The following is a 10,112-nucleotide window of genomic DNA, read 5'->3' as shown; positions in this document are numbered from 1 at the left end:
TGCTAATCACTTTGTCAGAACTGCGAAAGCTTAAACCAAACAACTTAAACAGAGGGCAGATTTATTTAGGATCAAGGGTTCAGAAGTTTCAGTCCATGCTTGGCTGGGTCCAAAGTGAGGCATTGGTTCATCGTAGAGGAGTACGTGTGGAACTTAGTTGACTCGCTCATGGTGAGCAGGAAGCAGACAGAAAAGAGGGGCAACACTTTCCTCATGTGCCTACAGTGATCTACTTCCTCTGGGTAGGTCTCTTTTCCTGTACTTTCTGACACCTCCTGATAATGCCATCAGACTTTGACTCTATTAGTAGATTGCCCCACTGATTGCACCAGAGTCCTTCTTGGACCGTCAAAGACTGCTGTCTATCCTTCTCATAATACAAAATGCACTTGGGCCATTTTCAAGCTCACCCAAAGTTTCACAACTCACAACTCCAACACTATTCAAAAGCCCTCCAGGTCCAGAGTTTCTGAGACTCAAGGCAAATCCTTACGTGTGAGCCCCTATAAAATTCAAAAGAAAATTTCTTCTTTCTAATGGATTCAGCAACAGTCTTAGGTGCCTCAGACGTGTTCAAGGGCACGGGGCTTGCGGAAATAAAGCCAAAGACAAGGAGTGGATCCCCATCATCAAGCTGGGCTGCCTGGTCCAGGGATATGAAGATCAAGTCCCTGGAGGAGATTTACCCGTTCTCCTTGCCCATTAAGGAATTTGAGATTATTGACTTTTTCCTGGGAGCTTCCCTAAAGGATGAAATTCTAAAGATCATGCCAATGCAGAAGCAGACCTCAGGCTGGCCAGCGGACCAGGTTCAAGGCTTTTGGGGACTACAATGGTCATGTTGATCTTGGTGTTAAGTGCTCCAAGGATGTAGCCACTGCCATCCTAGGGGCAGTCATCTAAGCCAAGCTTCCCATTGTCCCTGTGCTGAGAGGCTGCTGGGGCAACAAGATTGGCAAGTCCCACACTATTTCTTGTAGGGCGATAGATAGGCCGCTGTGCCTCTGTGTTGGTGCGTCTCATCCCTGCCCCCAGAGGCAGTGGCATAGTCTCTGCTCCTGTGCCCAAGAAACTGCTGCTGCGGCTGGCTGGTGTTGTTGACTGCTGTACATCAGCCAGGGAGTGTACTGTCACCCTGCTCAATTTTGCCAAGGGCACCTTTGATGCCATCTCCAAGACCCGCAGTTACTTGACCCCTGACCTCTGCCAAGAGCCTGTGTTCACCAAGTCTTTTCATCAGGAATTCACTGACCATCTTGTGAAAACCCATACTAGAGACTCTAGTCAGAGTATCCAGGTTTCAGATGTTTCCATGATGCAAGTTTTTTTTTTGTTTTATTTTGTGATTTTTGCTTTTTGATACAGGGTCTTATTATGTAGCTCTGGCTGTCCTGGAACTCACTAAGTAGACTAGGCTGACCTTGAACTTACAGAAATCTGCCTACCTCTGCCTTCTTAGTATTGGCATTAAAGACATGCACCACCACGCCCAGCTCATATAAAAGTTTTTCTATATGAAAAATAAAATTGGTTAAGTCTGTTTAAAAGAAAGTCGGGCAAGTGGTAGTGCATGTCTTCCTTTAATCCCAGCACTCAGGAGGCAGAAGCAGGAGGATCTTTGTGAGTTCGAGGTCAACCAGGTCTACAGAGCTAGTAGCTAGAGCTGTTACACAGAGAAACCGTGTCTAACCAGGTGGTGGTGCCACATGCTTTTAATCTCAGCACTTGGGAGGCAGAGGCAGGTGGATCACTGTGAGTTAGAGGCCAGCCTGGTCTATAAGAGCTAGTTCCAGGACAGGCTCCAAAGCAACACAGAGAAACCCTGTCTGAAAAAATTCAAAATAAATAAATAAATAAATAAAAATAAAAGTAAAGAAGCAGAAATGTAGAAAGGACCAAAGCAAAACTAAAGGTCAAAGCCCAGCAGACCCCTATAGCTTTCTGTCCCACAGCTAGGAGCTCATTGGCATAATATGAGCTTCTTAGAGCTCGGTAGTCCTGCCTCTATGGCCAGTTGCAGCTCATATGGTCTTTCTCCTGGGCTGGCTCTGGTGGCTGTCTGCGGCTTTCCTCAGCAGACATTGCACATTCCTGGCATCTCCAATGTCCTGGAGGCTCTACTGCATCTTCAGTTTCACTCATAGCTGCACAAGTTGTTCTCTCAAGAACTGCTCACAGCGATTCTGATCTTGTTACACATTGCTTGGTCTCTCAGGCTATCTTTCAAAATGAGGGTGGAGGCCTCTGTGACTGTGTAACACTCACATTCTGTAAGCCTGTTAATCCACCATTGCATGGATGATGCTGTAAGCAGAGATTGCTCTTTTGTTTCCGGCTGCCCAGACCCACAAAACTATATTAATTATAGCACTGCTGTTTGGCCTATTAGTTAAGGCTTCTTCTTCTTCTTCTTCTTCTTCTTCTTCTTCTTCTTCTTCTTCTTCTTCTTCTTCTTCTTCTTCTTCTTCTTCTTCTTCTTCTTCTCTTTCTTCTCCTTCTTCTCCTTCTTCTCCTCCTTCTCCTTCTCTTCCTTTTTCTCCTCCTCCTCCTTCTTTTCTTTTTTTTTTAAAGAATTTTATTTTTATGTATACAGGGTTCTTCCTGCATGTATCCTACCTACAGTACAGAAGAGGGCACCAGATCTCATTATGGATGGTTGTGAGCCACCATGTGGTTGCTGGGAATTGAACTCAGGACCTCTGGAAGAGTATCCAGTGTTCTTTACCTCTGAGCCATCTCTCCAGCCTTCTTCTTCTTCTTTTTTTTTTAGGCTTTTTGAGACAGGGTTTCTCTGTAGCTTTGGAGCCTATCTTGGAACTAGCTCTTGTCGATCAGTTTAGTTAACGCTTCTTATTAACTAACTTTTACATCTTAAATTAACCCATTTCTATTAATCTATGTATCACCACAAAACTGTGGCCTGCTGGTAAGGTTCCAGTGTCTATCTTATCTCCTTTGGCAACTACATGGCACCTCTCTGACTCTGCCTACTCTCTCTCTGTCTCTCTGTCTCTCTCTGTCTCTCTCTCTGTCTCTCTGTCTCTCTGTCTCTGTCTCTGTCTCTGTCTCTCTCTCTCTCTCTCTCTCTCTCTCTCTATATATATATATATATATATATATATATATATATATATATATATATATATATATCTTCCAGCCTGACTATATTCTGTCCTGTCATACGCCAAAGCAGCTTTATTCATTAGCCAATAAAAGCAAGACATATACAGAAGGACTTCCCATATCATGATATGAAGGCCTGCTGTTAGCAGAAGTAGTCACTAGATCCATTTGATCATGGAGAAGACAGCCTGTGAGTGCCTGGTCAGCAGGGCATGGTGAAATGCATGCTGGGAAACAACTTTCTAGGCAACACATGTAATGAGAGCGATATTCTCTTCTCAAATAAATATCTTTCAAGTGGGTATTCACTTTTACAAAATTCTGGAACCTGTGACAGCTGGAGTCTCTCCAATCCCTGAGATACCCTTGGGACATCTTTCACTTTGCCCTAGGAAAAACCATGGGATCTCTCTTTTTCTCTTCTTTCTTTTTGAAGCGAAGTTGGAGTTATTAGGGAAAAAGTTTTCATATAAATTTAAACATAGCCTTGGCTCAGCAGTTAAGAGCACTTGTTGCTCTTTCAGAGGACCCAAGTTTTCCAGCACCCACAATGGCAACTCACAAGTCACAGGGTATCTGAATCCTATTTCAAACAAAAAACAAACAGAAAGATGTCGCCCTGCCTGGTCTCCAGCTGGTGATCTTCCTGTCTCATCCTCTTCGCCGCTTGCCTCTCAGCATGTGCCAAGATGCTCATCCTGATTTCTTTCTAAAGTCACTAATCTCTCTCTCTGTTGGTTTGACACAGGGTCTCTGCATTATGTACTTCTGGCTGTCCTGGAACTTGATATGTAGACTTGGCTGGCTTCAAACTCACAGAAGTCTACCTGCCACTGCCTCCTGAGTGCTGGGATTAAAGGTGGGCCTTACCATGCCTGGCTATAATGTCACTAATATCAGTAACAAACACACCTTTCCTTTGAGAAAATTTTGGAAAAATTAATATTCTAGAGGGTAGGGAGATGGACCAGTGGGTAATGTGACTGTTGTGTCAAACATGAGGATCTGACTTTGGATCCACATCACCTACATAAAAAAGGCAGATGTGTAGGTGTACTTTTATAACCCCATCACTGAAGGGGGCGGAGAGAAAGGTAGAAATGGGGCTTACTGGCCAGCTGAAATGCTGAGCTCCAGGTTCGGTGATAGGCCGTAGTTCCCTTTTCCCCTCCAAAAGGTAGAAAGCAAGAGAGGTCATGTGTATACAACAGGTCTCTGTATAAACACAGAAACACACACACACACACATGCATGCACGGAGTTAACATTATACAGTTTTGGTTGTATAGTAAGAACATTCTCAAAGATACTTAACCTCTCCTTTGTTGAAGGAATCTAGATATCACAAATGGTTCAAGTTTGAGAGTTGATTAGTCAGTGAGTCTGTTTTGGTGATTCATGTTAGATGTTGTTCACTTAAACTAGAACTCTCCCACTTTTACTGATCAAGTAGGAATTTAATAACCTTCTCTTTGGTCATGAGGATCAATCATGGCTCGGGGAGCTATATACTAAGGTAACATATCCTGACACACCTCTTTTCTCTGTTTCTTGTCTGCCATGATGGGAACTGCTCCGCCACACCCTCCCCACTACAACACTATAATGTACTGAACATATTAAACTCTGAGCCAATATAAATATTACCCATTTTAAGTTGCTTTCTGGGGTATTTGGTCACAGTACTGATAAAACAAAGGGAAATCAGTTGAATTTATCCTTGAGGGTCCTTTTTCCTTTTTTTTTTTTTTAAAAAAATAAGACAAGGTTTCTCTGTGCAGCCCCTGGTCTTGAACTCAGGGATCTGCCTGTCTCTGCTTCCTGAGTGCTGGGACTAAAGGTGTGCATGACCACTGCCTAGGGAGGGTCATTTCCCAAAGTTCCACATTGACAATCTATATAATACTCTATGATTGGCAAGTGTTTGGAAAGATCCCCATTTTTTCAACCTTGTTGCAGATTAAACAACTGGTTTTGTTTAGCACTCCTGTAGCATGAAAAATCCATGTATGCAAAGGCTAGAAACGCGTATAGGCTGTCGAAATACACTGTGAGAAGCACTCAGGAACTGAGATCACCTAAGTGAGCAGTAGCTTCAGGTCTTCCCACTCTCACTCATTGTGGGACACACACTTGCTTAGGGGAATGGCAGGCAGATTCTCCTACATTATTTATGTGTTTACTTTTCATGTGCATGTCTAATATGACTGTACAGCCCCAGAGAAAATCACAAGGCCTCAAAAAGGCATATTTAGGAACATGTTTAGGAGGCAGTTCCTATGTTAAAATGATTAGGAGTCAGGAGGGGTTGTGCCCCATGGCTCATGCCCACCACCCTAACACTCAGAGGCTGAGACAGCAGGATTTCTACAAATCAAGGCCAGGCTTAGGGTATGTAGTGAGTTCCTGGCTATCCAAGGCTATACAGCGAGAACCTGTCTCAAAACATCCAGAGGAAAATAATTGTTACCCCTTATTCTGGAGATTATGAAAAAATAAAAAAGTAGCAACAACCCTGCCAATTTGTAATATGTGTTGTAATAATATTGTTGAGCAGCTGGCACAATGACTCTGTGGTTAAGAGCAATTGATGCTTTTGCAGAGGATCCAAATTCAGTTCAAAGTACCCATATGATGGCTCACAACCATCTGCAACTTCAGTTCCAGGGAATCTGACACCTTCTTCTGGCCTCCTTGAGGACCAGATACACATAGCACCCATACACACATGCAGGCAAAACACCCAAAGACACAAAATAAAAATGAGTATGTTTTAAAAACAGGAATGTTACTCAAGCACTTCCCTGCAGTTCTATAAAGACTGTATGTCTTCTCAGCACAGGGATAACAGGGTTCTCCCAAGTTCAACCAGGTCGATACTGACGTGGAAACAACTGGAATGGGATTCATCAATTCATCGGGGGCAGGGGGAGCTATCTCAGTTCAGCTGTAATAAGGATGAAGTAATTGTTGTGTTGTCATAACAAAAAGAAAGTTTGCACAGAATCTTTAAGAAGTAGGGCCCACACCCAAGAATGCGTTAGTGTTCATTTGCTGTGTCACAGGGGAGTATTGTATGCAGTCGACCTAAGTCTTGGTTCCTAGGGATACATATTCTGCTACAAACTGGGATCCTTGCCCAAGTCCCTTTATGTTTTCAGAAACTATTTGCAAAGATTATTCAGACTCCATAACTTGGACTCTAACTGCGGTCAGCCTTTCCTGGTGTCCATAGTAATAGCTAACAGTTTATGTGTATGTACTATGTGATAGACGTAATTGTATTTTGTTTTGATCCAACACATTAGCTGGGTGGATAACCACTTTATTTCACTGCTTCTTCATTTTGTTTTTAATCTATTCGTTCTCACTCTTTTTTTTTTTTTGGTTTTTCGAGACAGCGTTTCTCTGTGGTTTTGGAGCCTGTCCTGGAACTAGCTCTTGTAGACCAGGCTGGTCTCGAACTCACAGAGATCCGCCTGCCTCTGCCTCCCGAGTGCTGGGATTAAAGGCGTGCACCACCACCGCCCGGCTTCGTTCTCACTCTTAAGGGATTGAAAACTAAGAGCATTCAGCGAGAAGGCAGAGCCCTTTGGGACTTGTCCTAAGATTCACGCCCTCTGGTTCTGAAGAATAATTGTTTGGCCATTGGGTGAATCCATTTTGGAGTGACTGCACTTCACATAGCTCATTAAACTGTCTCGCATTTTCCATTGCTTTTCTTCTAAGGGGAGGGTCTTTGTAGTCTTTTGAGAAAGGGTCACTATGTAGTTCAAGCTGGCCTGAAACTCCTGATCATCTTGCCTTTAAAGATGGGCACTCCCACTCACGTTGTGAATGTGGCTTCCAGTTGCTATTCCTCCTTACATCTCTTTGCTGTGCGAAACCCTCCTGTATGCCGGGAATATGTGTTGCACTCACTGGTTGATAATAAAAGCTGCTTTGGCCTGTAGCAAGGCAGAATATAACTAGGCAGGAAAGCCAAGCTGAATACAGGGAGAAAGAAGGGTGGAATCGAGAAAGATACCAGCCAGCGCCCCGAGGAACAAGGTGTATTAGAGCACAGGTAAAGCCACGGGATATGCGACAAAACATAGATTAATAGAAATGGGTTAATTTAAAAGTAAGAACTAGACTAGTTAGCAATAAGCCTGAGCTTTTCGGCCAAGCATTTTGTAATTAATATTAAGCCTTTGAATGATTATTTAGAAGTTTCTTCTTACTGGGTGGTGGTGGCGCACGCCTTTAATCCCAGCACTCGGGAGGCAGAGGCAGGTGGATCTCTGTGAGTTTGAGGGAAGCCTGGTCTACAAATTGAGTTTCAGGACAGCTAGGACTGTTACACAAAGAAACCCTGTCTTGAAAAAAAAAAAAGAAGCCTCTTTGTTGTTTCTGTTTTGAGATAGGGTCTCTCTGTGTAGCCCTGGCTGGGAACTCACTCTGTAGACCAGGCTAGCACACATCTTCTTTAGCAGCTTTTCTAGCAGCAGTTTCCTTGGGAAGATTCCGTGCTGTGGCTGAGCTTCAGGTGGTAAACAGTAGTGAAGGCAGTGCCTGGAGTATAAGGAAGCTGATTTCCCTGTGTGTTCTCAGGAGTAGACAAAAGGTGCTCACCATGGAGAAGGAAGAAAAAAAATAGAAAAAACCCAACACAATAAAGACAATGAGTGAGGCTGTCTCTTGTTTGAGCTTCTGAAAACATTGCAATCTCCTGTTATAGTCCATTCCTGAGGTCTAGCAACATGCTTAAGCTTCGGTTTTACGAGGCATCTCTCACTTGTAAAGTACCATCTTTTAAGTTCAGTGTGGTTGTGCATGCCTGTAATCCCAGCACTTGAGGTAATCCTGGGCTACATAGTGTGTTTAAAGGCAATCTAGAACACACAGCCAGAAAACAAAGTAAGATGAAACAAAACAAGCAAACAAGAACTCATTATTTTTCATGAGGTTATACATTGACTTCTGCTATGCTTATAGCGGGAGAGTGATGGTATGGCCATCTTAGGACGACCATCATGCCTACATTGGTCTTTGGACAAATTTCTTTAATTTGTATTTCTTATTCTTTTCAGACAATGTCCAGTTAAGCCCTTTATACTGCTTCAAGCCCTTTCTTTCCACTGGCCAACAAGCTGTTGTTCGTTTAGTTACTGCTGCCAGCGCCTCAGGGATTGAGCTGAGGCCAAGTCACAAGTCAGTGCCAGTAGTTAGTGTATGTATTCATTCCCATTCTGTGGCAGTGGGTGATTTATATATGTATTTCAGATGAGTTGGAAGGCTGTCATAGATAAAGTGGAAAGGCAGAGTTCCAGATTCAACGTAGTGGGTGAAAGAAACATATTTACTAGGCAACCTGCAAAATCTCAGTCAGGGAGCTCAGCGAGGGTAGAGCCAGGAACTCTTGGCTAGGTCTTTGAAATTCGAACTGCTTTATGGTGCTTGGATTTGTTTTTTAGGCAGGGAGAGGAAGACAAAGAAAGAGATAAAGAATAGTGCAGGCAAGTAAGAAAGGCAATGTAACACATGGAAATTCAGAGAAGTGGAGGGATAAGGTACTTAGATGACAGGAAGGGGAGATAGAAAGTCCTAGAGATAGCCCGGAGCATTCCAAAGTATCAAGTCAGGAAGCAGTTCATTTACTAGGAGGTCAGTCAAGCTGGCCAGGCTAGCAGCATGTGCTGATATAGCCGGCAGAACCAAGAGCTTTAAGGGCAGTGATGGGCTCGTCTGACCATTTCAGTGAAACCACCCGGCTCTCCCATATGTGTATTTAGTGAGTGCCTTCCTAATAGCCACAGCAGACCCTACAACCTCTGTAGAACGACCCTGCATGGCATCAGAGTTCTGAATTTCTGTCCTCTGTTCCAGGCCACCATGCTTCTCACCATGATGACAATAGCTTAAACTGTAAGCAAGCCCCAATTAAATGCTTTCCTTTATAAGAGTTGTCATGATCATAGTGTCTCTACAGCAATAGAACACAGATGAAGACAGACAGTGATGAGGACGTCGTGCGAAAGGCGGCTCAAGATCCTTAGCAGCTCTGCTTTTGTACTCTATAGGGGAAGCTCCTGTATGGGTGCAGTGTGGTCCACAAAAGACCGTAGCTGTGGGGAGTGACTGAAGTCCAGAGTGAATGTGTATTATTGACATGGGCACAGCCAAGTCAAGGACCTCAGTCCCTCAGAGCCATGGAAATCATAAGGTCTTCCTAAGGCTAGGCTCAGAGGAGTAGCAAAGGTTCTGGTTCAAGTACAAGTGTTGAGAAATGATAAAGTTTTAGCTTTAGCTAGGACCAGTGTGATGGCTAATCTTTGCTAATGGACTTGACTATATCTGGAATCAGCTAAAACCCAAGCAGCTGGGTACACCTGTAAGGGATTTTTCTTGACTGGATCATTTGAGGTAGGGAAGATCCATCTTAAATCTGAGCCACATCTTTTGGTGGCAGCCTATATAAAATGACAGGAAGAAGGAAGATTTTGCATTTGCCTGCTGGTCCTCATTCCTCACTGGCAAGTTCATCTACCCTCCTGCGGAGGCACTCCTTTGCTGGAATTAGAACCCCTTCCTTCAGGATTCTAATGTACATCAAAGACGAACTGAGACACCCAGCCTCATGGACTGAACAACTATCAGATTCGTAGCTTTTCCACTGGAAAGACAGCCATTGTTAGATCAGCTGGACCAATTCTGTAAGCCATCAAAATAAATCTCACATATATTAATCCTATCAGTTCTGTTCCTCTAGAGAATCCTGACTAATACAACCAATGTACAGAAAATATGGACCTCAGTCTCCTTCTCCCAGATACTTATAGCCTGAGACTTCTCCCCTACAGAAACCTCACACCTAGATTAGCCAACTGTTATGAAACCATCTTGCATGTTTAGAATATATATTTAGAAATAATATGCTTGATGTGGGATTCCCCCTTTATATGCTGTGATTATCATTAATGAATAAAGAAACTGCTTTGGGCCTATAG

The 10,112-nt window shown here is 43.4% G+C and overlaps 1 pseudogene; it reads left to right on the top strand.

The window, feature by feature from the left end:
• Positions 1-641: 641 nt before the first annotated feature.
• Positions 642-8,616, top strand: LOC142840386 (small ribosomal subunit protein uS5 pseudogene; annotated as a pseudogene).
• The last annotated feature ends 1,496 nt before the right edge of the window (positions 8,617-10,112 follow it).

The sequence above is a fragment of the Microtus pennsylvanicus genome, chromosome X (genome assembly GCF_037038515.1).
Source record: "Microtus pennsylvanicus isolate mMicPen1 chromosome X, mMicPen1.hap1, whole genome shotgun sequence".
In the NCBI taxonomy this organism is placed as follows: Eukaryota; Metazoa; Chordata; class Mammalia; order Rodentia; family Cricetidae; genus Microtus; species Microtus pennsylvanicus.
The sequence above is the reverse complement of the archived record's forward strand: the minus strand, read 5'-3'. Positions and strand labels throughout refer to the sequence as shown.